Below are 27,892 nucleotides of genomic sequence, written 5' to 3' on the forward strand. Positions count from 1 at the left end.
AAAGTGTATGTAGGTAAAAATTCGGTAAATGTTACCGAATCGGAGTGAGTCGGTAATTACCGAATCGGTATTTACCGATTCGGTAATGAGGCATACCTTCCCATTGAGGGGAAGGTATGCCTCATTACCGAATCGGTAAATACCGATTCGGTAATGGGGGAGAACATGCAAGGGTGGCAGGGTGTCACATTGACACCCTGTTGCACCCCTGATTCGGCCATGTGTGCACATGTGGCACACATACATGCCCTAGGGGCATGTATGTCTGCCACATTGCACACTTCTAAGCGCTTTTAAATGCTTTTACTCATCCATACTTTATTTACCACCAACTATTAGTTGGTGGTAAATACCGACTCCTAACAACACCCACACACTCCCCCTACATCTGATTTCTGTATTCGGAATTTACCGAATCGGTCAAATTACCGATTCGGTAATGTTACCGATTCGGTAATTTTACCGATTCGGTAAATTCCGAATACAGAAATTCACCCCCTACATACCAAAAGCCAAAATACCGGTCGGTAACGGTATAATTACCGAAAATCGGCCGTTACCGACCGGTATTTGGCTACCTACATGAGGCCCAAAGTATCAGATTCATTTCCACATAATTGTGGCAGCTTTACATAGTAAAATGTATTTCTTGCAATCCACCTCCTCTGCCCGACTGCCGTGATCTTGCGGTCAGGCTGATTCCTGGCTTGGAATATGCATGGCTGCCAAAACAAATGTCTGAAAATAATCTTTTTGAAGAAGGACAGGGCTGACCTACAGGGGTGTGGATCCTTGTGGCTTGACTCCAGGCGATGAGAAAAAGCTCCAGTCTCAACTGCAGCATTACTCATCAGTTTATAGTTTAGTTTCTTGGCAGGACTACACATAAGTCATAAGACTAAAAACCAGCTAATGAAGGAAAGAGCATAGTTTAAAAATATTGTAACCAAACCTATGTCAAATAAATCCAGCATGTATGGTTGTCATCTACGAGTAGCAATACCTACCCTATGTAGTTGCTTACAACCCTTAACTTCCATGGTTTGCTGCCCTTCTGATTTAAACAAATTGACTAGCGATCTGTAAAATGCAAGTATACGTTTTGCTATCTTGAGTAGCTTGATGTTTTTATTTCATATTGGCAGTTTTTCATTGACATAATGCAGATTTTACTTTTCAAGGCTGAAAGATGCAGATCGGGTGCAAGAATTTTCATACTACAAGGCAAAATTTAAGTTTTCTCTTAGAGTGCCCTTCTCGCTACCATTTTGAGGCCATTTATTACTATATAGCACCATCCTTTGGCCTCTTTATGGTGCTGTTTGAAGATAGTTGCCAACAGTTGCCTTATTATTGCAAGGTCCCAGAAGATTGTGCGAGGTCACTTCCTTTGTAATTATTGGTGTCAGGGGTCAAAAATAGATGCAGTCGCCTACACTATCACTATGATTTTGAATTCATCAAAAAATAAATCCCGGCCATCCTGTGAATTCCTGCTTTTAAAATGTCTTCCCTGCATGCCAAAAGGGTAAACGCAACAACATTCAGAAGGTGTACGTATGCCTTATTTAAGCAACAATTCTATTTCTTTCTTCTTGGTGTTAAAATCTTCTTGCTTAATCATCACAACCTCAGAAAGGGAGGTGTAAAGATAACAAAGGTATATCTTTTTTTAGTTTGGGTATTTTGCTTAGGACATTTATCACACACTTTCTGGGGAGAGTGATGTAGTCATAAGAGTTTTACAAGATGTTTTCTTATAAGTTGAAGGTAGGAAGAGTCAACATCTTTCCAGCCTGGCAGACACTGAGAAGATCTACTTTAGATCTCCTGGCATGCTGAAGAGGAACCATGCTTTGGAGGCGGAGCTAATAAGTCTTGTTGTCTGTACCCCTTGCACCAGTCTACTCTTATGCATCACTTGTAGCACAGCATCGTGGATGAGAGGAGTAACACGTGATGTGGGCGTGGGTGATGGTAAAGGGATGCAGAGATATGAAGCTGGGGAGGAGACAAAAACAGAGGAGCAGCTGGGAAAGGAAGGGTGCTAGACATAGGGATCAGGCTGAAGTGTGGAGAGTCGCAGGTGCATGGAGAAGAAGAACACAAAGACAGAGAGCAACATTAGGTAATAGAATCTTGGAAATGGGTTTGTCAAAGCCCCCCCTTGCTGCACTTTCAGACTGGTTCTGTGTGACAGCCTTTCTGTGAGAGAGGTTTGATGACACAGCACATATCCGAATAACTATGAAAACAACTTTCTCTATGCCTTGATCTTTGACGCTGTAGACCTTTTTGATTATGGCCAATGGATATGAAGGTTACATTTTATATTTCCTTCTTAGCCACAGTGACAATGATGTTGTCAAAACAAAAACCTTGACAATAAGAGGGATTCAATCTCTGGTGATTTTCCATGTCAAAGCCGTTGATTTTTTTTTACCTTGATGCTTATGTACTTTATTTCATTTCAATGCATTTCAGTTTTGTTTTGATCTCATGTACACCTAAGAGGCATCAACACTTGATGGCATTATTTATTTGACAGTGCGGTGGCAAGAAGTGCGTTTGTGTGAATTTGGGCGATTGAATGCTTCAGGACAACTTGATGCTGGTTTCCCTTTCTCTAATAGTTCATCCCCTTATGAGGAGGAACCTGGGGATCTTGGATCTTGCTATGAATTGATATCATCTTGGTTTTCACCCTGGTGCTCACTGATAGATCCTGTGTCCCCATGACAGAACCTGTGTGTCCTTTGATAAAATCCTGGTTTACATTGGTAAAGCTTTGGAAGGTTAAGTGTGTGTTGATGCTGGGTGACCTCCACCTGTTAAAGTGGCAAATGATTATTCTCCAGACCTCTCCTTCCTTCTATAGTCTGGCACTTCTACTGCCCAGCTATTAGCTTTAGTCAATGTTAACCTCTATTCATGCTTTTGCTGTGACCGCGTTCTACAGGGAAAAAGGAGCGGTCTGCCAGACAGTATTCTGGCTTGCACTGGGAGGCAGCAACAAGTAAAGATATTTTCTGTGCACCTCCTGTGATTGCTCACTTCCTGTGATTGCACCTTGCTGTCTTTGAGCTAGTATAAGGATTTCTGTCTCCACGGTCCCCATTCACTACTAGGCATATAGGAGACATGCCTATAAATAAACAGCTCATTTTAGTTTGCAGTAGATCATCTAAAGACAACACCTATTTGTGAAGAATGAGTATGAGTTCATACATGTGCACTGCTCCAACCAATGGGAGGGTTCAAGGAGTTCGGTGAATGGGAAATAAGATGCTTTCACTCAGCGTATCCTGGTAAAAATAGTCGATATGGAGTAATGATGTCAAATTATAAGCCTAGAACATTGAGTGTTTGCAGCTAGGTGTTCCTCATGCTTTCTTCATTATCACTGGTACTTACTTTGAGCCGGTGGTTGCTGGTGGGGGCCACTGGCACTTACGTTTGGGGACTGGCACTTATTGTTTAGCACCAGATAAATTATTGAGTGTAAGAGAATGAAAAAAAACCACATCAGAAAGACGGAGGGAGAGGAAGACAGCAAACCCATCACAAAAGCAGGAACCCGCAAGAGTGAGATAAAAGGGCTGGAGGGCCTTATTATGAGTTTAGTGGTCTTCCTCTTGGACCATCACAGCGGTGGTCTCAGGAAGACGGCCAAGCCCGTGGTGAACCCGCCTGCTGGATTATAAATTAAATCCAGGGAGGGTGCGGTGGTGGTGTCATGGCGGTGGATATGTTAGGCTCCACGCAGAGCCTAAACAGCATACTGCCGCTGTGAGAGAACCTGCAGTATGTACTTGCATGATGTGGCATGCACCATGTTGTGCATGCCAGACAGTGGACACATGAAGGTGCAATTGTGGAAGGGCACAACATGTGCCTCCCGCAAGCACCCCCATGTCCAGGTTCACCCAGGGGCCCTGTTAGGGCCCCCTTACCTACATTTCCACCACCCTTTTCATGACAGGGTGCCCGCCATGAAATAGGCGGTGGAAAGGTAGGTTGTAATATGCTCGCCGGTGCCGGCATCAGCACCGCCAGCATATTCAGCCTTGACACCTTCAGGTAGTAGTGCTTAGATCTAAATTTTCATTTCATTCAGCCCCTTTTCAGATCGCCGCCACATCGGGATCCTGGCGGAGGTCCCACCGCCAGTATTGAATAGGGCGGTCGGAACACTGGGGTGGTGGCGGTCGAACCGCCACCACAATTACAGCCGTCCCAGAACCGCTGTACTCATAATAAGACCATTAATGTGTGGTGTGCTGCTATCTTTAGGGTTTTTTTTATTTTCCACAAACAAACTCCCAAAACGGGAGTTTATGAAAAGCAAATAAATAATGACCCTGAAACCCTGGGAGAAGAGGACCTTTATGTTTTTATGGTGTTTGCGACTGTCATGTTTTCCCTGCTGGTGATGGAGGGTAAAAAAGGACATCAGACCTCCCGCTCAAACGAATGCGGGAAGTCTGATGGTCTTACTGTAATGATTCATATTCCATTTGGCCATCATGATAATGTTTCCAACAGTGAAGCCAGCAATGACACGGTTGTCAGAAAGATAACGTCCAGCTAACTCATAATTGAGTAGGCGAAAGAACGATATGCCAGACAGGTTACTCCGTCACATTTACAACAGAATACCCTATCTGCCAAATTGTACGTCAGGCACATATTGTTCTTTAAAGAGGTGAGTCTTGAACTCTTTCATACATACATGCATTTTTCCTGCTGAGAAAAATGTTTCAATAGAAAATATAGTTGACAGAAAACAATCAGAATTCCACTGGCAATGACATTGTGATTGAAAACCTTCTAAAATGTAAAATTGCGTAGAAATGATTCTGCATTATTTTTCTCCTCAGAATAAAGAGAAGAACATGGAGGCAGCAGGAATCGCAATGCTGGGGATTATGTTGGACTTTGGTTGGTTTGGTTTCTGTTTACCCAAATTGTAACTGGATTGACAGCAAAGGGCAAAATATTCCTTTGCATTCATGAACTTGAAGAGAAAGTGACTCTGTGCAAACTTTGTGATGGGTGAATTAATTTTCCACATCCCTACATATAATTGAAGAGAGGTACCTTCCAAGGGTAGTTAGTTAAGTAACAACAATCTTGGAGACAAACACTGCAAGGGTTTCTAGCCAATAAGGATTGGGGACTGTTTTCTTCTGAAATGCTATTGTATCAGGAAGACAATGTTCTTAAATTTCTCTTTCCCCAGAGAACCGTCCTGGTCATATCAGCCATTGAGTACTTAGTGTTGTTCCTTCTGTTTATCAAACCACTGGCCCTAATCACAACAGTACCGGCAATCCCATTGTGAGGGCAAACTCCAATATCCACCCAAAATGGGATTGCAGGATGTGTTCAAATTGCTGTGAAACCGCGCACAAAATGTCAGAGCGCATAGCACACATGATGTTTGTGCACTTTAGAATGGAGAATACCATGTTCCATTGGAGCGTGTTCCCCTATCCAATATGTCAAACTTGGAACATTGCAAAATTGACATACTTACTAATTTCCGAACCCTGCCCAAAATCAAATTACCTGGTCTGTTGTGATTAAGCCATTTGTGTCTCTTGCATAAGGCCAGATTTTACTAATCCTCAAAAGTATCTCATCTACTAGGCCTCGTGGCAACTAGCAGAGATTGATCACGTGTTAGCCTAGGATCTAGATCCGAGGTGTTTCTTGTAAATGCCACTGTTAGAACTCTCAAAGTAAAAAGTATACCTCAAGACTCAAACTGTGCCCCACGTTTGAAGCAAATGAGGCTGAACATATATGGGCATGCTTTTTAGGAATGTGTGCATGGGGGACAGACTTGAAAGTTTAGACTAGCCTACTTCTTTTAAAGAGCCATTATAAAATACCAAATGGCATCAAAAATATGTTTTAAAGCTGATCGAAGAGTACAGACATAATAATTTCATGAGCTAAAAATATGAATGGCTGACCTGCCTTGAATCATATTGAAACAAGAGGTTTAAATGAGTTTGAATGAGTCGATCCATTGGGAACAACAATTTGAAATGGACTGAAATATTTGAACTGTGATTTAAGTAGCTCAAAGATACAAGAGTACTTGTTGTTTAAACCTGACTTGAACTCAAGACTTTGGGCGCAGTTCAAATGATGTAAATAACCTGGACAAAGCTGTACAAATGTGTTACAGAACTATTAGCCTCACTTACTGAAAAAGATGATCTATTAGCTCCTTACAAATCTGGTTTTCAAAACAGGGAGGCTACACTTAAATATTGGATCATATTCACTGCATACTGGTGACGTCTGCTTCTTATCCTTCTTGATTCATTGGTGGTGCTTGATAAATGTGACCACCCATGCACACCTCAGCCTCCTAATCCTGCAAGGACTTCAAAGGTGAGGACCTTGATAAGTTCTCATCATTTCTTTTTATTAATGATTATTTTTATTTTATTTTCGAAAAATAAAACAAACTCCAAACAAAGCATGAATACACGATGCATCATTGATGACAAAGCACCGTGACGCATAGGCTCTCATCATTTCTGAACCATAAGCAATTGATTATGTTGGTTCATACTATTTCTGATTCCTGTGACTCCATTCTTGAGCCTGTTGAGTTTGTAAATGGAGCTAAGAATTGTAATGGAAAGGGCAGGGGTGGTGATTCAGCAAAAGGCAGATGGGACAAAATAATGCCTAAAACTTGCCCTTAAGATATCTACACATAAACAGTGCTTAAGAAATGAGCACACATTCATGTCATTAAACTTCCTTAATGTGAATCCAGAGAAATCTAATGGACTCCTCATTAGGTTAGCACATGAACTCAATTTCAAAAGGGATTGGCTATCTGAACTACACATCAATGGTTTTATCCCTATCCTATTAGAAGAAGTTAAATCACTGAGTTTGTGGATTGAGTCAAGTCAAGTCAAATAAAAATGTATTTGGTTTTAAACAAACCATAGACGTCACAGATAAAAAAGAAAAAACAAAAGATACTTTAAAAAAATGGGTTTAAAAAAAAAGACAGCTTAACATAATTTAGGATTCCTGAGGACACATCAAGGCTGTCCAGATTAAATCATTTAAATTTCAAAATCCTAAGTCAGACACAATAAAACAATGATCATTCAGTTATGTTTAAATGTATGAGTTTTGTTAAACTTTTTCGATTATAACACCAAACCCTAAAGATAAAAAGAAATTCAATTATAAAGTGCATAGTGCCTTTGACCAGTGCTGGGAAATTTCAACCACGGCAAGCAGCATAAAGTCAGGCATATTATATAAAGTGTGTGGTGCCTTGTAAAGTTTTTAACAAACCATAAACAGTCACAGATAAAAAAGAAAATACAGAAGGTGCTTTTTAAAAATAAAATAAAAAAATAAAAGATTGAGTCAATTTTTCAATGAACTCACAAAATTCTCACACTTCTTCTGCTGGAGGAGCCTCCCTCCTCGTGCTAAAAAGGCGAAACTTCTGTTGCATAGAAATTACTTCCATACTGCAGAGCAGGCCATTTTCCTAGATCAGCTGGACTATATCAACTCCAATCCCCTTGACATTGGCAGTACCTCAGGGCCTAAAGAAGCCATTTTACACTCTACCCAGCTAATCTCTGGATCTATCACCTATACTAAAATCCCCCATTGGCTTTTGAACTTTTGAAACTTCAAGCTGACTAGCCTTACTTTTATGCTATTTGTAATCAACTCTTAACAAACCTCCAAGCTTTTTTCAAAATCCAGGGAGGCAAAGTTAACTTCAGAAACATAAAAGGGCTGAGACTAGAATCCCCCAAAAATAAATTTGTGCAAAGCTGTCAAACAATTTTTCTCCTGCGCATTCCCTTCCTTCAGAAACTTGCTGCTCAAAAGTAGACCTGTGCAAAATTCCTCTTACACCAGTGTAATCTCTTGTAATTTTGTGAATTTCGCATTATGCTTGTTATGTGAAATTCCTGAAACTTCACAATTACACCACATGCCTCAGGAGCATTGGAACACCATGAACAATCAGAATGCCAATGGATGTTGCTCGCAGTATTTTTTTTCGCACAAAATGCATTCACACAACCACAATGGACGTGAGGACGCATTTTGTGCTAAAATATCATGCTAAATGCTGTTTTTGCTGCATTTTCAGTGAATTTCATAGAATCTCCAGAGAATTTCCCATAATTACACACACACTAATTATTAAAATTCCACGCATCCTCCTTGAAAGATGTCTTCCAGTTCAAACCTGTTCAAAATGTATTTGTGCTACTCTCCATTATTTACCTGAGTTTCCCTCTCTTTTTCAATTGTTACTTGTGTCCTTCCTTCCCCTAATTCCTGATGAGCGCAATGAACTGTTCCCCACCTTGATTCAAACTACAGATTTGCTAGTCACCACTTCCATTGTTCATTTAATCTCCTTTGATCTCCTCCTTATCTTCCACCCTCTTCTACATCTCTTTAAGATGTTCTGCCAGGGCGGATAGTAATCTTTGGAAGTGGTGAGGCGAGCAAAGGGCCCCACTTCCTCCCCAAAAACTAAATAAAACACCCCATCCCTCCAAAAGCCTATAATAAAACACCTCTCCCTCCAAAAGCCTATAATAAAACACCCCTTCCCTCCAAAAGCCCATCATAAAACAACCCCTTTTTAAAAAATGTCCAAAATAAAACGACACTAACATTTAAAATAAATGGTACTTACCCATTGCTGCATGCCCTCCTCGGTCTTTGGAAACTGCAGTCTACTGTGGAGCTCTGCTAACCAATCCAGATGTTGCCCTCATGCTATTAACCAACATGAGCAAAGCGCCAAGATTGAGTGGAGATGGTTGGCTGAACGCTCCTTCAGGCCCAAGAGGCATGTGCTTGCTCTCCATCCAGCTGTCTAAGACAGCTTGGGATGGAGAGCTTCAAAGTGCGCATGTCAGGCTGGCCGTTGTAAGACAGCCGACCAAATTGACATGCGCACTTTAAAGCATATGGCCAGCCACTGCTCCAGTCCTCCATGCTGCCCTTCGACAGCAGATTACACACCCCACTTGTCTCTTGGCCTGGGGCACTGTGGCGCGCACATCGGTAAAAAATAAAATTGTATTGAAATCATTTCTTTGCCATTTTATTTTTTCACATGGAGCACGCAGCGGGCAGGGGGGCGATGCTCCCCTGCACTTGTGGAGAAACAGCCGATGTTTTCGGCTTCTTTTCTTTCTAATTTTTCCAATGTCATCTCCTTCTCCCCCTTAACCCAAGGTTCACTTTTTTGTACTGTTTCTACTCTTAGGGCCTAATTACGAGTCTGGGGGGCTGAGTACCGCCAGAATCGCGGGGCACGGCAGTAGCAGTCCAGCCATCGCCGCTCTGCTGGTCTGACCACCCTATTACGAGTTGGGTGGTTGGACCACCATTGCAACACCACACCCACTAGGGAAGCTCCGTTCACTGGCAGTGGTGTGGCGGTCAGGGCCTCAGTAATTTACTGGTGGTGCTACTGCAGCACCGTCATGCATATTACGAGTTTCAGGACCGCCAGCCGTGTCAAAAAGGCTGGCGGTCCTGAAACAAAGTTGCCCATATTCCTTGGGATGCATGCAGGGGGGGTACAACATGTGTCCCCATGTGTTCATGTACCCCTGTCCCTTAGCTGCATGGACATTACAGTCCATGCTGTGGAGGAACTGTTTTTGGCATTCCCATTGCGGTGCCCATTTTCAGAGCCACCGCAGTGGTACCGCCAAAAACAGCTCGCCAGACACGAGGAAACTCTTAATCTGGCAGGCGGTGCAACCATGGGTTTGGCGGTGCAGGAGTGGACCGCCAGTGTTTGGCGGTCTGCTCCAACACTGCCAAACTCGTAATCAAGCCCTAAGTATTCACCACCCCCCAGTGGCGTGGCGCAAAATGATGTCCCCCTGAAGAATGTTATGAGGGGCCCAGAGTCTCACATATCTTACAGATATTCGTCTGAAAGGTGCACCCCTGAAGAGTTGAAATCCCCTTGCAGGGTTGAGTGCCCCCCCCCCCCCCCCGAGCCCCACTGGGGCTGCAGGGGGCCTTTGTTATACCCCTACCCTTTGCCCTTTGACAGTTAATGTATTTGCATCCAGTTCCCCATGTTCTCCTATTTCTTGTTACCTCATCTTCGTCAAGCCTTCCACTTGCTATTCGCTAGTCCACTATCTCATGCTCGCTCCTTTCTACTGTTTTTCACTTTTCCTCATCTTTGTCTTGCCTTCCTTTTTCTCCCTCTCCAGGAATCCTGGAGCTTTAACATCCAAGATCTTTTTCGTGTCAGCAAATTTCCCAGAACTCTTCCCCATCTTTTTCTCGTTGCTGTTCAGACTTCAGAGCCGACTTTTAACATATTATTCTCAGAATGTTATCATGCCAGAGATTGTAAAGAAACTGGCTATAAACAATGTTTTATGTTAAACTGAGTAAAATGGTTTCAAGATGATTCTTTGTAAGTGCCTGCCAAGCGACCACAGTGTTTATTAATGTACAGGATATTGACACCTCACCCGTTGAGCTCTGCTTTGTAAAAATGTGAAATATGAAAATAATAAATAATGAAGTCGAATGCTGCATTTTCCATCAGCATCTAACAGCACTGACAGCCTTGCTGCTGAACAAGAACACTTTATTTCCCCTCACTTATCTATGTAGCAGGCTGAATGTTTAGGTGAATTATTGTGTGCTAGAACTGATACAAATTGCAGAAAGAGGGCAGTGAGCAAACACATTCTGCTTCCTTCTGCTATATGAGTCACATACATTTAAATGATTTAATTTCCCTTGGTACCAACAGTTTGTAAATTTAATAAAGTTTCTATTGTATTGTGAGATCAATGCAAGATTGTGCATTGCATTTTCTCAGGTATGCTTTTTTTGCAACGTGTATGCCTGGGATCAGATTGGGATGTTCAGAAATGGATCAGTATTGTCTGTTTTATTTAGCATACTTTCCTTCTGCTAGTCTGATAATTTACATAAAGGGAAATTATAGCATATCAATTGATATCTGGGAATCAAACAGATATTGGATTAAGTGTCAATGCGTGCAGCTCAGCTTGTACTCAACGATGCATGGTGAGCACAGCACATCATTTGATCTATCCAGACCACCCAAAAGGAGTTTATTTCTTACTCTGAGCTAGCAATGCAGTCACTGTCAAAGTACTATTAGACATGTAAAATAACATAAAATGCTTTTATAAACTATCCAACCTTGAATATAATTATATACAATGCAAATACAGCCACATTTATTACAAGAAAAATATATATTTCACATTTAAATGTTGATTTTCATATTTTACTATTGAAAATGGAGCCCCCCTCCAAAGTCTCCACTCAAGACAAACTTTGCCTCTCATCCTCTCAGTCTCCTTAAGATGCCTCTAACCCATCCACCACCTTCCCATTGTCACTTCCACTACACAAAGGTAAGTATACACAAAGAGAACATGCAAAACAACATTTGTGTCCTTCAGATACGTTTGAGCTTCTTGAGCTGATTCAGATCAATAGGTCTCCATGGTTCAACTCAGCTTGAACTGATTCTCATCATATTCTGCCACTTTTCGCTTGTTCTGAAAACCGATCTAGAGGAAACGTATGAGGGGTTTGACGTATTTGCAATATCCAAACAAATATTGTAGATTCAAACTATGACTGGAGTTGAAGACTTGTTAGTTCAAAGCATTCTGTGTAAAACCTCCTGGTCAGTGTGCAGAAGGACACTGGCATTAGGACCTGTCCAGGAAAGAGCCCCTAGTCCCACCGCAAACCAACCACTCCAGGATCAACGGAGTGGGCCATGCTGCATACAGATGCCCTGTTGCACACATGGTGATGTAGGCAGTCTCTTTAACTCTGTCCCTAGATGACATGATTTTATGCATTTACCAGTCTGCTAGTCATTCAAGATTGGGCAGGTCAGCTGTGCCTGCTTCTTTTTCTTCCCAAACATTCTTCCCAAAATTCCATGGGCACAATGTGGGAAGTATTGAACTGCCCTAAGACCTTTGTTGGATGACAGAGGCCAGATTTGTGTTATAGAGGAAATGCTGATGCTTCTCGCCCGAATACAAATATTGTGCCTTTCTGGAAAGTCACCTTGGAACTGAAGGCACTGGCTTGGGGCTAGAGCTTTACCAATGGATGGTTGGCATGTGCTGTCCAATTAGTCAGTTCTGCAAATGTGATTCGAAACAGGATCCCTTAGAATATTAAAAGGGTAACTATTTTCAAAAGCCTTTTTGGAAGTTTCTCCTCTTCTTCAGTTGGACTATCTCCATGGTCCAACAAGAATTCATGTGAGGAGAGGCCACTTATGAACTTTACTCATAAAAAACAGTTTTATGCTCTTTTCTGAGAGGCTCTTAGGCAGGAAGTGGTGTTTTCCTGCATTCTGCTTTGACTGCACTATACAGTTGGATGGGCCGGTGACATCTGTTTGCCATGAGTAGGCATGATGATGGTCCAACTCAATCAATCTTGCTGGCAACAGAATCATTCCAGTTTCAAATATGTGCATTGTTTTATTGTTTTTTTGTTTTTTGTTTTTAATCTAACAAAGGTGTTATACTGTATGTTGTAATACAACCTGGAAAGTCTTTCACTATTAATGCTCCCAAAGGAAGAGTCAAAGTCCTATATGTTAAATGACCAAGAGCTCATAATTGTTTTATGATATTTTGATTATGTCCAGACTTTGGGTGATCTTTGGCTCAGTAGAGTTGAGAAGAAAATTCAACATGGTCAACTTATCTCTGTTTTAAAGACCACCTAAGAAGAACAGTCTATGGGTAGATTAAATATTGTTTTTCTATAGGCAAAATTCAATGTGAATGGATTCGAAAGATATATTTGATTTCCATGAGCTTTCAACTCTGACACTAGTAAAGCATGATGGTATACTATGTTAGCTGCTCTTTGTGTTAGGAGCTTGTGAAGCATCCAGAATCTTAGTGGCTGAATGCACATTTCACCAGCGGCAGAAAGTTTACAGCAGCTGTTCAGTATGCACATTCCGTCTGTGAGAGCTGCATTGCGACATCATGTTCATCACACTCCGTTGCTAGGCACTACAGTCTAGACCCAGATGGTTGGACTTACGCCAAATGTGGCTGTCACTGTGCTCTAGAATTTTTCATGTCAGAGATATTTTTATTTCAGTAAAGCTCCCCCATTTTTTTAAAAATAAGTCTGAAAGCACAGTTTTGGACATCATTCAAAATGTTGTCAATCTCTGTGGAAGATTGATTGTAGGGAGAGGAGATGTGTAATTACAGTGTGCATGGAACTGCCAAGCTAAACAAACTAGCCTTACTGTTGGACTTAACATTGTACACCACGTACCTCCCTTCATCGCTTGACCCACAGGATAGCTAGGCTGAATGCTCCAAGGCTTACTCTGGGATGTGGTGTGCGGTAGAAAATTAGAGCTCACAAAAGGGTTTTCTAGCCCGTGCTTTGACTTAAAAAAGGAAAAGTACTTTATTGACAGGGCATGGGTAAATACTACACTTGAAATGCAGTGGGCAAACATAATTTAACAGTTATGACTGGGGAGTTAGAACTACTTTGAAACTACTCCTAGGTTCTTTACGCCTGCATAACAAGGTCAAAGATCCAAATCTCTGGGGGAACACACACAATGGGTAGCAGCCACAGACAGATTGAAATCTGGAAATGCAGGAAGGAGAGGATGAAATTCTGAACATTCTTCTGCTATCCACCTAGGATTTGGAATGTCATCCAAAACCGTATTGGACAAGTTCCATTCTTTACACAAGGAGCTGAAACCCCTACTTTTAAATTGAGGATTGACTGCATATGCTTGAAGTGGCTGGCTATAAGATCTAACCAGCTGAGAATAATAAGTTGGTCCTCTATTCGTAACTTTTCATGAATAATATTTTGGTCAAACATATGACCTTTATAGTGAGTAGCTACAGACTGCAAGTGTGTTTTGGAATGGCTGTCACGAGATCAGTGTTGTAGTTCCAGTGACTATTGAAGTCATCAATGTAGAAATATTCAAAGTAGGCAGTAAGCATAGTGGCTGGTAAGTCGCAAATGAATCACTGAATGGGGCTTGCCTACCTAGCTGAGTGTAAGTAGGTTACAAGGGAAGTCATTTACAGTTGAAAAGTCAATCCTGGCCTAGAGACGTTCCCATTTTGGGTGAGATTGGCTGTTGAGGAAATATCCAAGACAGTATTAGAATGTAAGTGCAGTTCTTCTCCAGACTTATTTAGTCTGTCAATATGCAGTATGTCATACCATCTCTGGAAACTGACCTCGTGAAAACCAACCAGTACCGTTACCAGTTTAAACTAACTGATCAGTGAGTTTCCTCTCTCTCATGTTTCGAATTTTTGGTGGCTCTAATCAAATCTCACTGTGCCCAAACTTTCAGCAGCAGCAACCCAGCCTGACTTTTAAGCATGCATGCCACTTAATAGACATTGTTGGAAACCAGCTGTTTGAAAGTTAATGATTTAATTTCTCCAGGTTTTAAAGAAATCAACTAAAATAAATAAACCAAAAGTGATTTAGGGGGCTTTAGTTTATGCATAAAATCTGTTGGGCACCTAAATTGTATTCCTCCTTTGAATACATTGTTACTGGAGGTACATTTACCACAGAATGATCTTCAATTATTGCTACATTCTACAGACCACTTGGACATAACACCGCTGTGTAATGTAATGTAATGTAATGTAAACGTGCATTTGTAAAGCGCGAACTGTCACTCCGCGAGGAGGCTCCTGGCGCTGAGAGGACGAGGTAAGAGAAGCTGGGGAAGCAAAGAAAATGGAAGAAGTGTTAGATCAGTGCAAAGCAGCGGTCATCTGGGCACTTGTAGATCCAGGTTTTTAATGCTGTTCTAAAGAGCGACTCCGAATTTTGCATACGAAGGCCGATCGGGAGTGCATTCCATGCTTTGGAACCAAGGTAGGCAACCGTTTTCCCTCCTTTGGTGGTGTGTTTAACGTGGGGTGTCTTTAGCAAATTAGCCGAGGAGGATCTGAGTGTCCTGGTGGTGGTGTATGGTGAGAAACAGGCTGTGAGGTATCTAGGGCCTGCCCGGCGAGTGGCTTTATGTGTGATCAAAAGCATTTTAAAGAGGATTCTTTTGTGGATTGGGAGCCAATGTAGAGTGTTTAAAGCTGAGGATGCCGAAGATCTGCGTGGGAGCTTAAGGACTAGGCGGGCTGCCGCATTCTGTACTATTTGTAGTCTTTTTATTGTGGCTTTGTTGGTGCCTGCCAACAAGCAGTTGCAATAGTCCAAGCGTGAGAGGACGAGAGCTACTGTTACTGATTTCTTGGCAGCCAGAGGAATCAGATCAAAGAATTTCTTCAAGGATCTCATTATGCTAAAGCAGGTGCCCGCCGTTACCAGAGCGTGGGGGAGGAAGGATAAGGAAGAATCAAACTTGACCCCCAAGTTTCTGGCCACCTTGACCGTTTCCGGTGGAGGTGGGGTACCTTCCGGCCACCAACAGCCAGGGATGAAAGTCACATTCGTGCCAATGGGTAGTATTTCCGTTTTGTCCGTATTGCATTGTAAGTGATTATTTTTCATCCATTGTATGACTTGAGAGAGACACATTTGAAAATTACTTTCGGCTTCATTATTATTTTTGTCCAGGGAGACGATCATTTGAGTGTCGTCAGCGTATGAGGTGACTTCAATTCCAAAAGATCTTATAAGGAAGATGAGGGGGGCCATGTAAACGTTAAATAACAAGGGGCTCAAGGAAGAGCCCTGAGGGACACCTGTGCTTGATAAAAGCCTTAATTGAATCATCTCCTAAAAAGATTAACTGAGAAAATCTTACTTGTAGGAAATTACAAATTGTGTGTTAAAAACTCAAATTTTAAAACTAGCCAGTCAATTACTGGAAAACATGCAAGTTTTGGCGTTCAACTAATAAGTGAATGGTTCGGCAGGTATACCCAGATGCACTCTCCAACCTTTCTTCTATCCCAACAAACATATCCTAAAATCAAAAATACTGTCAAGTCATGCCTTAATCGCCTTCCAGACATCTAATGTAATGATTCAACCTCAACCTTGAGCTCAACCAACTCAAATCCTCCACAATTATTCTATTGATCAATATTCACTTGAACAATTTTGAAAAAACGTACAAATCAATTGCATTACACCCCTTCAACTTGAGGGACTCAGATGCTTTACTGTAAAACTACCACTCCAGCATTACGTCTGTATACTAGTAGGGCCCTATCACACTGAAAAAATAAATAAAAAATTGTATTAGGCTCATTAACAAGTGGAATGACACTGAACTAACAAAAGTTAAAAATACATATTGGTGAAATAGTAGTTCAGTTCTCAATCCAAATTTGGCAAAGGACAAGGAAACATTTGCAAAATGTACTACTATAGGGACACAAAGAGAGCTAAGAAGTCTTCCTCATGAAATGCTTTGTGAAGGCACAAAACCAAACCGAGGAAATTTTTAATATGTACAGAGAACTTCCTGATCAAGATCAGTTCATAAACTTAATTCAGTTAGTTAAAACAGCCATAAAAGTACATTTACATAAAGTAGTCCTAATAAAAATGACATTTCAATAAAATAGATCAATTTTATATCCCTTTGATTAAAACCATACAAAAGACAGTTTAAGATCAAGGGCTAACTAATACAAAAGGGTTTTCCTTACATGAATAGCTTTCAGGATAGAAAGGTCCACACTGTAACACGCAAAGGGTTTGCATAGTGCAATCTAATATTTCATAGAAGCTTTATTTGATCTGATGTTACAAATATAGGTTTCAGATAAAAACTCCTAAAATACTTGTAAAATGTACAAAACAATAGAAAGTGCATCATGCTTTGCTTACTTGGTCCATCACATGGACGTGGGGTCTGATCAGAAGGACAAGACTTCATAGTAGGGAAAGCCACTAGGTGGCGCACAATGCCACATCTCAGTCTTACAAAGACAAAACGGTGTTGCATACTTGTCATGCCATATAGATAGTTTTATCCAACCTCCTCTATCTCATATGACATGTAAAAAATGACTGAGGATTTGTATTATTAACAGCCAATAGTTTTCCAGATCTATACTGAAAAAAAGTATCCTTGATCATCCTCTTAGTAAATGAAAACACCTGTACAGGGTCTGACCATATGGGCAAATTAAACAGCATGCTAAAGTAGAAGTTGTTATACAATAGCCATGGAATACTTGAGGCCATATACAAGGCCAAACAATCTAAAATATTAGATCTGGAAAAACGAATATCTTCTTTTGCCCATAGTGATAGCCATAGTACCAGAGGTCAAACGTATAGCTTGTAGATTCTGCAGACCGACCTCCTGATGGACAATTATCATTGAAACAGAAGTAGGTAAGCAAAGTAACCCTTTAAAAAAGTGTCTTCATCAACTTGTTAGGCAGTACAATAGGCATAGTCCCAGAGACCAGCCCCATATGTGGCAATGACACCCAGCTAGCCTTGTAAATTTCCTGAAACAATTGGGGTAGTATCAATATAAAAAGTTATATGTTGTTTAGGCTTGGGCCCACAAACCATGGTAAATTTTTTGGATTTATTTATCACCATTTTCTTAGATGACATACTTCCCAAAAGTAGTTATTAATATGTGTAAGCCAACCGGGATCCTAGATAACAAAACATCAGCATATAACAATACGGGAATAGGACACCCAGCAGCCCTGGGGACATCAGCTTACAAGGCCTGCAAGTGGATATCCACCCCAATAATAAATAGCGAGAATAGTAGGGTGAGGAACACAACCTTGACAAATGCCTCTCCCTAATTTCAATGTAGGTGAGCACTCGTCCTGAGGCCCAACGTGAACTTAACAAGATAAATTCTCATACAAACAAGGAAGAAACCCTATAATTGGCCTCGGTTCACTTACAGAAATCAGTGTTGACCATAGAAGATTATGGTCAACCAAATCAAAAGCACTGCTTAAATCAGCAAAACAAAGATATAACGATCCCAAGTAAGCTCTAGTATATTTCCAGATTAGCAGCTCCAAATGAATACATTGTTCAAAAGTCTCCATCTGCTTTCTAAAATCATACTGCGCTGGCGTTAAGTCAGATTGTTCTTGAGCCCATTCCTCTAACCTAAATAATAAAACTCTAGTCATTACTTTCACTGAGGAGTCCAGGAGAGAAATAGGATGATAATATTTGGGATCTGCGTTGTCACCCTTTTTAGGTTGAGCCTAGAGAGCGCTTGCGCTGTCTGGAAGATCTGTTGCAGGTACTTTGTGGGACCTGGAGATTAGCACTAGGACTTGTCTCGTTCCGCCTTTGCTTAGGGGCCTTTTTTCTGTTCAACTGCCTCTATTTCACTGTCTTGAAAGAAAACGACCAGTAGAGGTCAGTAAAATACCAGAAATGCTTTATGCTGGTTCAACTGCCTCTAATTAACTGTCTTGAAAGAAAACGACAAGTGGAGGTCAGTAAAATACCAGAATTGCTTTCTACTTAGGGACTTTCTTTTTAAATTTTTCTGGCAGCTGCCTCTATTTACCTTTCTTGATAGAAAACGACAACAAGCAGGGATCAGTAAAATACCAGTATCACTTTAGCATTCCCTAGATTTCAGGCTATTAAACCTTGTATTTAATGAGCATCCGTAGACAATAATATTTTTTCAAATCTTGTATTTTCAGTGATATGACCACAGAAGGGGCTGATTTTATATTAAAAACAGAGCTTTGGACAATATAATTTCCGGCTTATAGACAGTGTGTTCCCATACCTGCCGCGTTCCACAGTTTGGTGCTTACTTTCCCTCCATGTTAAAGAACAGTAGATGTTTCAACACCCAGGCTAATGTGCTGCATAGCTAAATACATATAAGGTCCCAAAAGCGGGACCGATTGCATTGTAAAAGCTTGCTATAAATGGGTACAATTATTGAAACTCTCCAGGAGGGTGGAATGTTATCGACAGCAGCTGCATTAAACACTCTCATGAAGATAGGCCCCCAGAGTTCAGTAGCAGATTTAAAAACACCCACAGGTACCCTATCAGGTCCAGGTGCCCGTCCCTTGATGCTAGCCTGTAGAGCTAAAGTAACATCTTCGTTAGTAATTTCCAACAGGTGAATCATTTCGAATACTTCATTTTTGGCATCAGTACCACTCTGTCTAAAAATTTCAGAGAAGTGTGCCACCCAAGCGTCACAGGATACAAGGGAACAAAGCTCTGGAATCTTTTCATTTTTTTAAAATAGTGCGTTCACTGTGCCCCAAAATAAATCGCTAGTTTCTGCTGTGTGAGCCAGTTTGTTTCACACTTCAACCTGGAATATTTTCTTTCTAGCAGCCAGGCCCTGTTTATATTTTTGGCAAAGAGATTTAACAACTGCAATATCCCATGGGGAGTGACATAAAGCCTGCTTTAATAGCCGCGAGGCCTTGGTACAGGTATGGTCAAACCACCCTCTGTTTGATTCCCGTATATTATTCAGGGGACGTGTTAAATAATTTTTTATGGAACTAATAATATAATTAATATTATCTACTAACAAGGTTGAAGAAACTTTCGCCTGTTGGCAATAGTTTATTTCGGTAGAATTGTCTGTCACTGTTTTATGTAACTAATAGGATCAACGCCAGCCCACTTAATTCGTACCCCATTGATCCCAAAAGCATAAAATGTAGCCCACTGTAACTCAGTGATATTGTGATAGCCTGCTATTTTCAGTGAATTGAAAATCATTAAAATCCAGGAAAGCATCCTGGCCAAAACAGAACCTTTCCTGTCATATAGCCCTTCAGCCTCCCAAGTCACAAAGTCCTAACCTCACCTCATATAAAACTATGGAATCTGCAAATTTGGCAACTTGCATAGAAAACCAAAACACGTAAGATAATAGCAGAACATTGCACTGTATCCAATATGGAGCAATTTCTTCCAACACTTGCAAGTTTGTTCAAGGCCTGCCTCACAAAAGGAAAGGTTCAGATCAGTCTAAAATGTGTCATTGTACATTCCTCTTAAAGGAACCAAACAGGGATCAGCCAGATATTATGGACCAATCTCGAACCTTTCATATTTAACTATAATTATCAGGATAAAATGAAATGGCAACTAAAAAACATTTGGAACAAAATGTAATCTCCATGATCACCATAGATCTAAAAGCGAGACTGAAACCACTATGGCAGAGGGTAGAGATGAACTGTCGACTGCTCTAGAAGATATGTGAGCTTCATTCACCCTACTTGACTTTCCAACAGCCTCTGCTACTCCGAACTACAGGATTTTAATCAAATGACTGAAAGAGTGGGCAGGAGTGATAGATATTCCATTAATGTGAATTTGTCCGTATTATCTTTTATCTGTTAGGTGAGATGCATGTCCTCCTTGTCACTATGTTTAATCAGTATATACAAGCTCCATCTGGTAAAGCTACTGCATTAATACTAAGTCCATCTTCAAATTTATTTTAAAGATACATTCATTTACCGTCTGAAGAACAATTTGGGCAACCAATCAAACATCAGCAAGTGCATCAGAAACAACTATCATTGGGTGAAGGTGACCGGCTCTGTATAAAAGGGATCAAAGGCCTAAGTTCCTATACCAGAGTGACTACGATAGTCTTCCAAAGAAACTGCACACTGGAAAGATTCCAGAATCAAGCAGCTAAACTTTCCATTAACCCTCTGAAACGAAGCCATGCTAAAAGAGCATTAAGGGCTCTGCTTTGGCTCTGGCAGAGTCGAGTATCGATATTCTTTGCACTATGTTTAAGGTTGTCCCAGGCAAAAGCACGTCTACATACAAACCCATTGCTCCATATCGCAGCCCTGTCAGAACTCTCCATTCAGCCTCTCTAAATGTTATTAAAGAACAACGCTCAAAATGACAAAAGGATAGAGGCTGATCCCTTGGAGGACAAGATAACAGACTATTGAAAGATCTGGTCCCAAAGTTGGGGGCAAAACCCAACTTTTGGCAATTAAAGAAACCCCTGAAAATGGATCTATGCAAAGTGAGCTCTGACTGGACATTTGAGGTTAAATAATCAGTAATTGAAATTACTAGATTAGTCACTCTTTGGTCTAATGGCTTTGTCAAGTGCTAGTAACAGCATGCCTCTGCTAGGATAGGATAGGATAGGATATATGTTTGTATAGCGCTCGAATGCCACGGCGTCTTGGCGCTGGTGTATGTGAAAAATGGTACGGCCTGTGTTACCAGGGAGCTAGATCGAGGTGAACAGCCACGTTTTCAGTTCCTTTCCAAAGGACTGTCGGTTTGATTGAAATCTCATGGCCATTGGCATTTTATTCCATAACATTGCCGCACAATTTGATAAAGTTCTGCCGCCCCATCTTGTCCGCCTGATCCTGGCAGTCTGGAGAAGGCCTAAATTGCCAGAACTAAGGGCACGAGCGGGGGTGTAGGGTAAAAACATTTTTTGAATATCCTTAGCACCTCCCCCGTAGAGTGCTTTGTGAACCAGGCATAAGACCTTAAATTCCACGCACTGCTGAACGGGGAGCCAGTTCAGTGACTTAATTCCTACCAAGGTTGATTGTCCTCTAGGTATATTTAGAAGCAACCTTGTTGCGGCTTTCTATAAGGACTGCAATTTTCTTATCTGGGTTTTGTCAATGCCCAAAAACAGGGCATTGCAGTAATCTAGTTAAGATAGCAAAAGTGCCACCACCACCGTCTTTTGCAGTTCCTGTGAGATGAAAGGAAAAATCTTTCTCAAGGTTTTTATTAGAAAGATCTCAAAAGAAATGAGAGGGACCCCTTTAACCAACCAGGGGATTAGGGAACTACTAATAGGTAGAAAGAGAGTTTTTTTGGTGGAAGGATGAGTTTAAAACTGAGTTTATTCCTATTCCCAGCAATAAATCGAGCCCATGTGTTAAAACATATACTAAACTAAAATGAAACCATAACAATTGTTATATTTCATATACAAAAATTGCTAGAATTTTATTAAAAACACAAGACAAGACAATTAAAAATAGACATGAACATGTCTATAATCATAAAACAAATTCATATACCACGTGTTTCACATACATTTGATAAAGACCTCTTTCATTTGTGGAACAAAACTAATACAAAATGTAATGCAGGAATTGCTTCTTGCTAAGGAGAAAATAGCCTGGACTCTATATTCCAACAAACAATTTACAGAGAGACAAAGACAGATATACAGTATATTTTTGTCATTCGATAACATATCCGTTTTCACAAATTTTTCAGTAGCTCATCCTAGATCCCTTTTAATCTTTCTGTCTCTATAGGAGAACCTGTTCCCACGGATTATGTTAAATTCAGCGTCGACGCGTTTCGATGGCTCTATTCAATATTCCATCTTTATCAAGACCCAAAATATGTCTCTCCTATTTTGGGCACTGGTTGGTTGCTGTTACATTTCACTCCTTATTTCATATCATTAGGTCCTCAGATTTATTGGGTTTGTAGACATATCCTTATTGTGGAAGGTCTGATCCGTTCTCAAAATTATGCCCGCTCTTATTTGGTTCTGCTGCAGTGGTGATTTTTATTTTTCAGAAAACACCCTCCACTTGTTTTTATGATCTTTAACTAGGACCATATCATTAAAAGCAGATCGTTTTCGGTTGTATTTCCCCTTCTTTGTACTCTCTGTGATTATTCCCTCTTCCAGACCAAAACTGTTGCAATTATCCTCAAACAAGGAGTTGTTAGTAACTCCTGCACGGTAACAGGTGCTCCTCACGTCCTTCAAAAACGCCAGTTATTAGAAAGAAACAGGAAGAGGTGAGGCTATTTACCTGGGCAGAAAAATTTAACTGGTCATCGAAGATGACTCCGAGGTCCCTAACCTTAGGTACCGGGTAGGGGCATTCCCCCGCTCCAACCGGACACCAGGAATCGTTCCATAGGGGTCGGCCCTGGCCAAACTCTATAACCTCTGTTTTATCTGTGTTAATTTTCAGCAAGCTATGGTTCATCCAGGTCATAATCTCAGTGAGACATGGATGAAACCTAACAGCTATGTCTTCAGGTTGCTTAGATATCGAGATCACAAGCTGAGAGTCGTCAGCATAAGATACCAGGGCAAATCCATGCCTCATAATGAGTCTGGCCAGGGGAGTGACATAGATTTTAAACATTGTCGGGGATAAAGTCGATCCCTGTGGGACCCCACAAGAAAGATAGAAACTGTCTGATTGCAGACCCTCCAAATACAGACTCTGCTCCCTCCCCTCTAAAAAGGATGAGAGGAGGGTCAGGGCAGTGCCCTCGACCCCCACCTCCTTCAGCCGCTGCACTAACACCGTGTGATTCACAGTGTCAAAAGCTGCTGACAGGTCTAAAAGTACAAGTACTGCTCTACCCCCTCCGTCCACTATTCTTCGTATCTACTCCGTTGCAATGATCAGGGCTGATTCGGTAGAGTGATACGACCGAAAACCATGCTGTGTGGAGTCCAGCAGATTGTTGGCATCTAGGTAGTCAGTCAGCACCTTGTTCACTGACTTCTCCAGAATTTTAGCTACTATCGGTAGGTCTGCAATTGGACGATAGTTCTTCGGTTCAGAGGGGTCAACGGTCGGCTTTTTAAGAATTGGCCTGATCGTTGCTTTTTTCCAGCATACTGGATAACTACCTGATCCCAAAACTTGATTAACAAGAGGGGTTAGTTTGTCACAGATTTTGCTAGCAGCCATGTGCATGATAGTGGGAGGACAGGGGTCTTTAGGTGAACCAGATTTTATGGAGATGAGAAGTTTGTGTACCTTATCGTTTGTAATTGTCTAGAAGCAGGATAGTCTGCATTGGGTTGATTCAATCTCATCAGACAATTGATATTGCTTATCCGGAAACATCCGAGTGTTCAAGAAGTCGTTATAGATCACTTGCACCTTATTCTGGAAGTATAGAGCCAGTTTATTGCACATAGCTTGATCTGGTTTGAATGCGCTAGCCTGCTGTGACTTAGACAGCAGTGTGATGGTTTTAAAAGTTCCTTTGTGGAATTTCCGGCTTCCTCTATCTTAGTTGTATAAAATAGTCTTTTTGCAGCAATGATTGCTTCCTTATACTGTTGGAGGGCAAGATTATAGATTGTTGTCTTATCTTTACTATAGTTTTGTCTCAAAAGACGTTCCGCTCGCCTGCAGTTTACTTTTAGACATTTCAGCTCAGGGCTACACCAGTGTCTAGCACATTAGAGACACTCAGGAGATGACAATGTAGCATTTTTTAGGAATGATTCTATAAATAAATAAATATACTAAGTCCGTAGATAACACCATGTCCTTTCCAAGCCTGCCATAACTAATATTGTGTACACTTGTAGATGGGGACCCTAAATGGATCGGGAATACCCAGATGTGAGTCCCGTGTACATTATGTCACTGGAACCAAGCTATGCCTGGCTGATGTGCCCCAAGTAGGATGGAACGAGTCCTGGATTGCTTGTGTTCTGGTTCAGGGAGGACCTGGCCTGGCAGTTCAGGATGGACTGTTCCCATTGGAGCAGGGTCAAGACTGATTTGCATATGGCTGGGCCCAAACTGTGGTGTGCAAAATAACGATGGCTTGGGATACTGCCCGAGTAATTATCAGTGACTGAGATTAATTCAAGCATTCCATCCATCACTCTTTTCTATACTGAAACTACTATGCTAACCACTCCTGTCTAGGAAGCTCCAACCACTGAAGACCTCTGATGACATAACGTCCTTGCCAAGCCTGCCACAACTACCATGCTAACCTCTCATGTCTAAGAACATCCAACCACTCCAACCCTCCACCACTCTCCCTTGCCAACCAAACCCATCTACATTCACTTTGAGACAACTGTTTAGCCCAGCGGCCGACATGAACCTAACCTCCCACCTATTACGTACACCCAGGCAAACTTGTGAAAATGTACATTGGGTATCATAAAGAAAAGCTTAAATCTGCCACTCTAAGCCTAACAGTAACAAATGGTATTCTAATTTGAATGCAAAATTGCTTGACTCTGAACCTTTATTCAGTATTCTTAATTAAACAACTCAAACAACTTTTTAAGATTCGTAGAGACAGGCTGGTGTGCATTGCTTATTAAAATTGGGTGTAACCCAATATTGTACAGCTGAAGAAAAAAAAAAGCATGTCCGCCGGCAACTATCAGATCACTGTTCTCTGGCCATGCAAGAAAAAACAAATGCTGCGAACCATCTAGCGGCGTGGAATGGGGAAAAGTGGGCCCCCGCTTCCTCTCTGCCCCTGCTCCGAAGAGCCAGAGAAGCCTGGGTCCTGCCAAGTTCACGTCCACCCAGCTGGGCCCCAGCCGGCAGGCTAAGCCACAACAGAATTCAGACAAATGTTGGACCAGAAAACTGACATCTTCTAGGAAAGCCTGCTGAACTTCACATGCGAGAATAAATCGTGACTTTCAGAAAATGAGTTAGGTTGCTACAGTGTTAATCGGTATCGCTGGGGTCGAAGAGAAACTACGCTCCCACTGTGGCTGTTTTTTGGCGCCATGTCCGGTTGAGTGGAAGAAGCTGGGTCTTTTGTGTTTGCTGTCTTCAGTGAATAAAAAACGTGAAGAATTTTCTGGGCACACAACTTCAAACAAAGCTTCAATTTATTAAATACAGATTTGAATTCCATGACATTATGAAACAGCTTTTTTGTTTAATAACAGATGCTGCAAATAAACATGAACAAAATAATAAAGTTATAGGACAGATTCATGTCTTGGAGTCATCCAGTCTTATACTGTCATGAATAAAGAAATGCACTCTGGGAATGGTAGTTCCAATTCATATCAATGGAACAATGATTTTAAAGATGGAAAGTCCAAGACTGGAGCATTATATCCCCAGTGACATGACGTTGTCTGGTCATCCTGCTATAACAAGCCTACTCTGTGCCTTTGTGGTACTAGGAGACAAGATCCTTGCATCCATCCTCTATTTATTATACTGATGCTCTTTCTCACCTCGATAGCGAGAACAAAACGTACCTGAGTGAATTAAAGGCTGTGCGCAGTGCTGTGGATCCCCTGGTAACCGGGTTAAGATAAGAAATTGGGCAGGATCACACATATAGCACGGTTTAGGAATTTTGCTCTGGTGTTCAGCAATGTTGCCCTGGTGCCAGGCATTTTTACAGTTAAGTTTGCACCGCCAAAGTGGTCGAAAACAAAATGAACACAGATTCAGTTGTGCAAAAAAGACATTTTGTATTCATATGTTGGTTGAAAACTGAAGCACATTTGTCTGGAACACATGCAAAAGTTTCCAACAGCACCGCACAAGTGCATAGTAGCGGCGTGATCTGGCCCATTGAATCTGTTGTGCCTTCCATCTTACCCTGACTGTGGGGCATGTCCGACTGCTTCTTCTTGGCATGCTGGTGTGCCAGTGATGTGAGCAGGCATGTCACAAGTTTTGCGTTACCTGGGTCAAAAACTTCATGGATGGCCCCACAAAACATAAGCACCTGTTTCTAAGTTTAAAAAAAAATGTCATGAAGGGAAAGAACAAACATGACAACTCCAGCATCTTTGGACATCTTGTGTTATCAGCCACGTTAGCTGCCTTTCCAATGATAAATAGGGAAGTCTGCTTCTTTAAAATCCATGAATACATTTTGGAACATGAGTGCAGCCATGAAACAGCATGAAGCCTGGACATTAAGGCCTCCTTCACCAGCCCCATTCTAACAGCCCTGAATGTGAATATGTGGATGATGTCTTTGGGTATCTGCTGGCCTTAAATAACTTCTTAACTCATTGGTGGCGGCCAGGGGCGCAACTAGACCCAAACTTCGGGGGAGGGGGGGGAGGGGGGCTAACCCTGGTCGTGTATGGTGCAACAGTAGCCCATTTTCTCCTTCTCCATGAATTCCCTCACTACCACTCGCCAACAATGCAACTCATCTCTCTATTGTCCCTTTCTGACAAACATTACACTTTTGTATAGGGCTACCTGTAGTTTACGCACACTCAGTTCTGTGATCTGCATTGCACACATTCTTTGTAGCAGGCACATCAACCCTCTGCGCTGTGTGGGTGTCAGGTGTGCCCATGTGAGTGCACGGTGAGCGATGCAACAGTGTGAGAGAAGAGTGAGAGGAGTGACTGCAGGTTGAGTGAGGTGACCATATGAATTTGGGTGCAGATGTAAGTGCAGAGTGGGACAAATGAAAGAAAGGTTAGTGATGGGCTTGTTTGAGTGAGATCGCAGAGTGAGCAGTGAGTGGGACAGGTGAGTGAAGTGTCACATGAGTGCAGCGTGAGTAGTGTGCTCGTGTGACTGCAGGGTGAGGTACAGGGGGAACAGCGTAAGTGCATTGTGAGTGCAGAGTGATCACTGTGAGTGCAGAGTGAGCGGTGTGCTCATGTGACCGCAGGGTAAGTGGAGGGGGAACGGTGTGAATTCATGGCAAGTGGCATAAGTGCAGTGTGGTCACTGTGAGTGCAGGGTGAGCGGGTGAATGGTGTGAGTGCATGGTGATCAGTGTGAGTACATTGTGATCGCTGTGAAAGCAGGGTGTGTGTGAAAGTGAATGGGGAGACTGAGGAGTGAGTTGTCTGACTATAGGGTGCATTTCCAAACATTTTAAGTAACAGCATGTTATTGAGGGCTGGCGTAGGGTTTCAGATATAAGTAAAACTATTGCTATGATGGCATTATTCAGGGTCCAGGTATCGATGGTGGAGTAAATAAACATTGTGCTTGTCCTGCAACAAGCTCCCAGTCTTGTGATTAGGGTTTCCAGCTCATTATATTGATGTCCCAGACGGTACAAAAATAAGCTATTTTCAGCACTTCTCTGTGCATACCTGGAACAACAAATATGAATAGAAAGC

This window comes from Triturus cristatus, chromosome 4_2 (genome assembly GCF_964204655.1).
Source record: "Triturus cristatus chromosome 4_2, aTriCri1.1, whole genome shotgun sequence".
Lineage (NCBI taxonomy): Eukaryota > Metazoa > Chordata > Amphibia > Caudata > Salamandridae > Triturus > Triturus cristatus.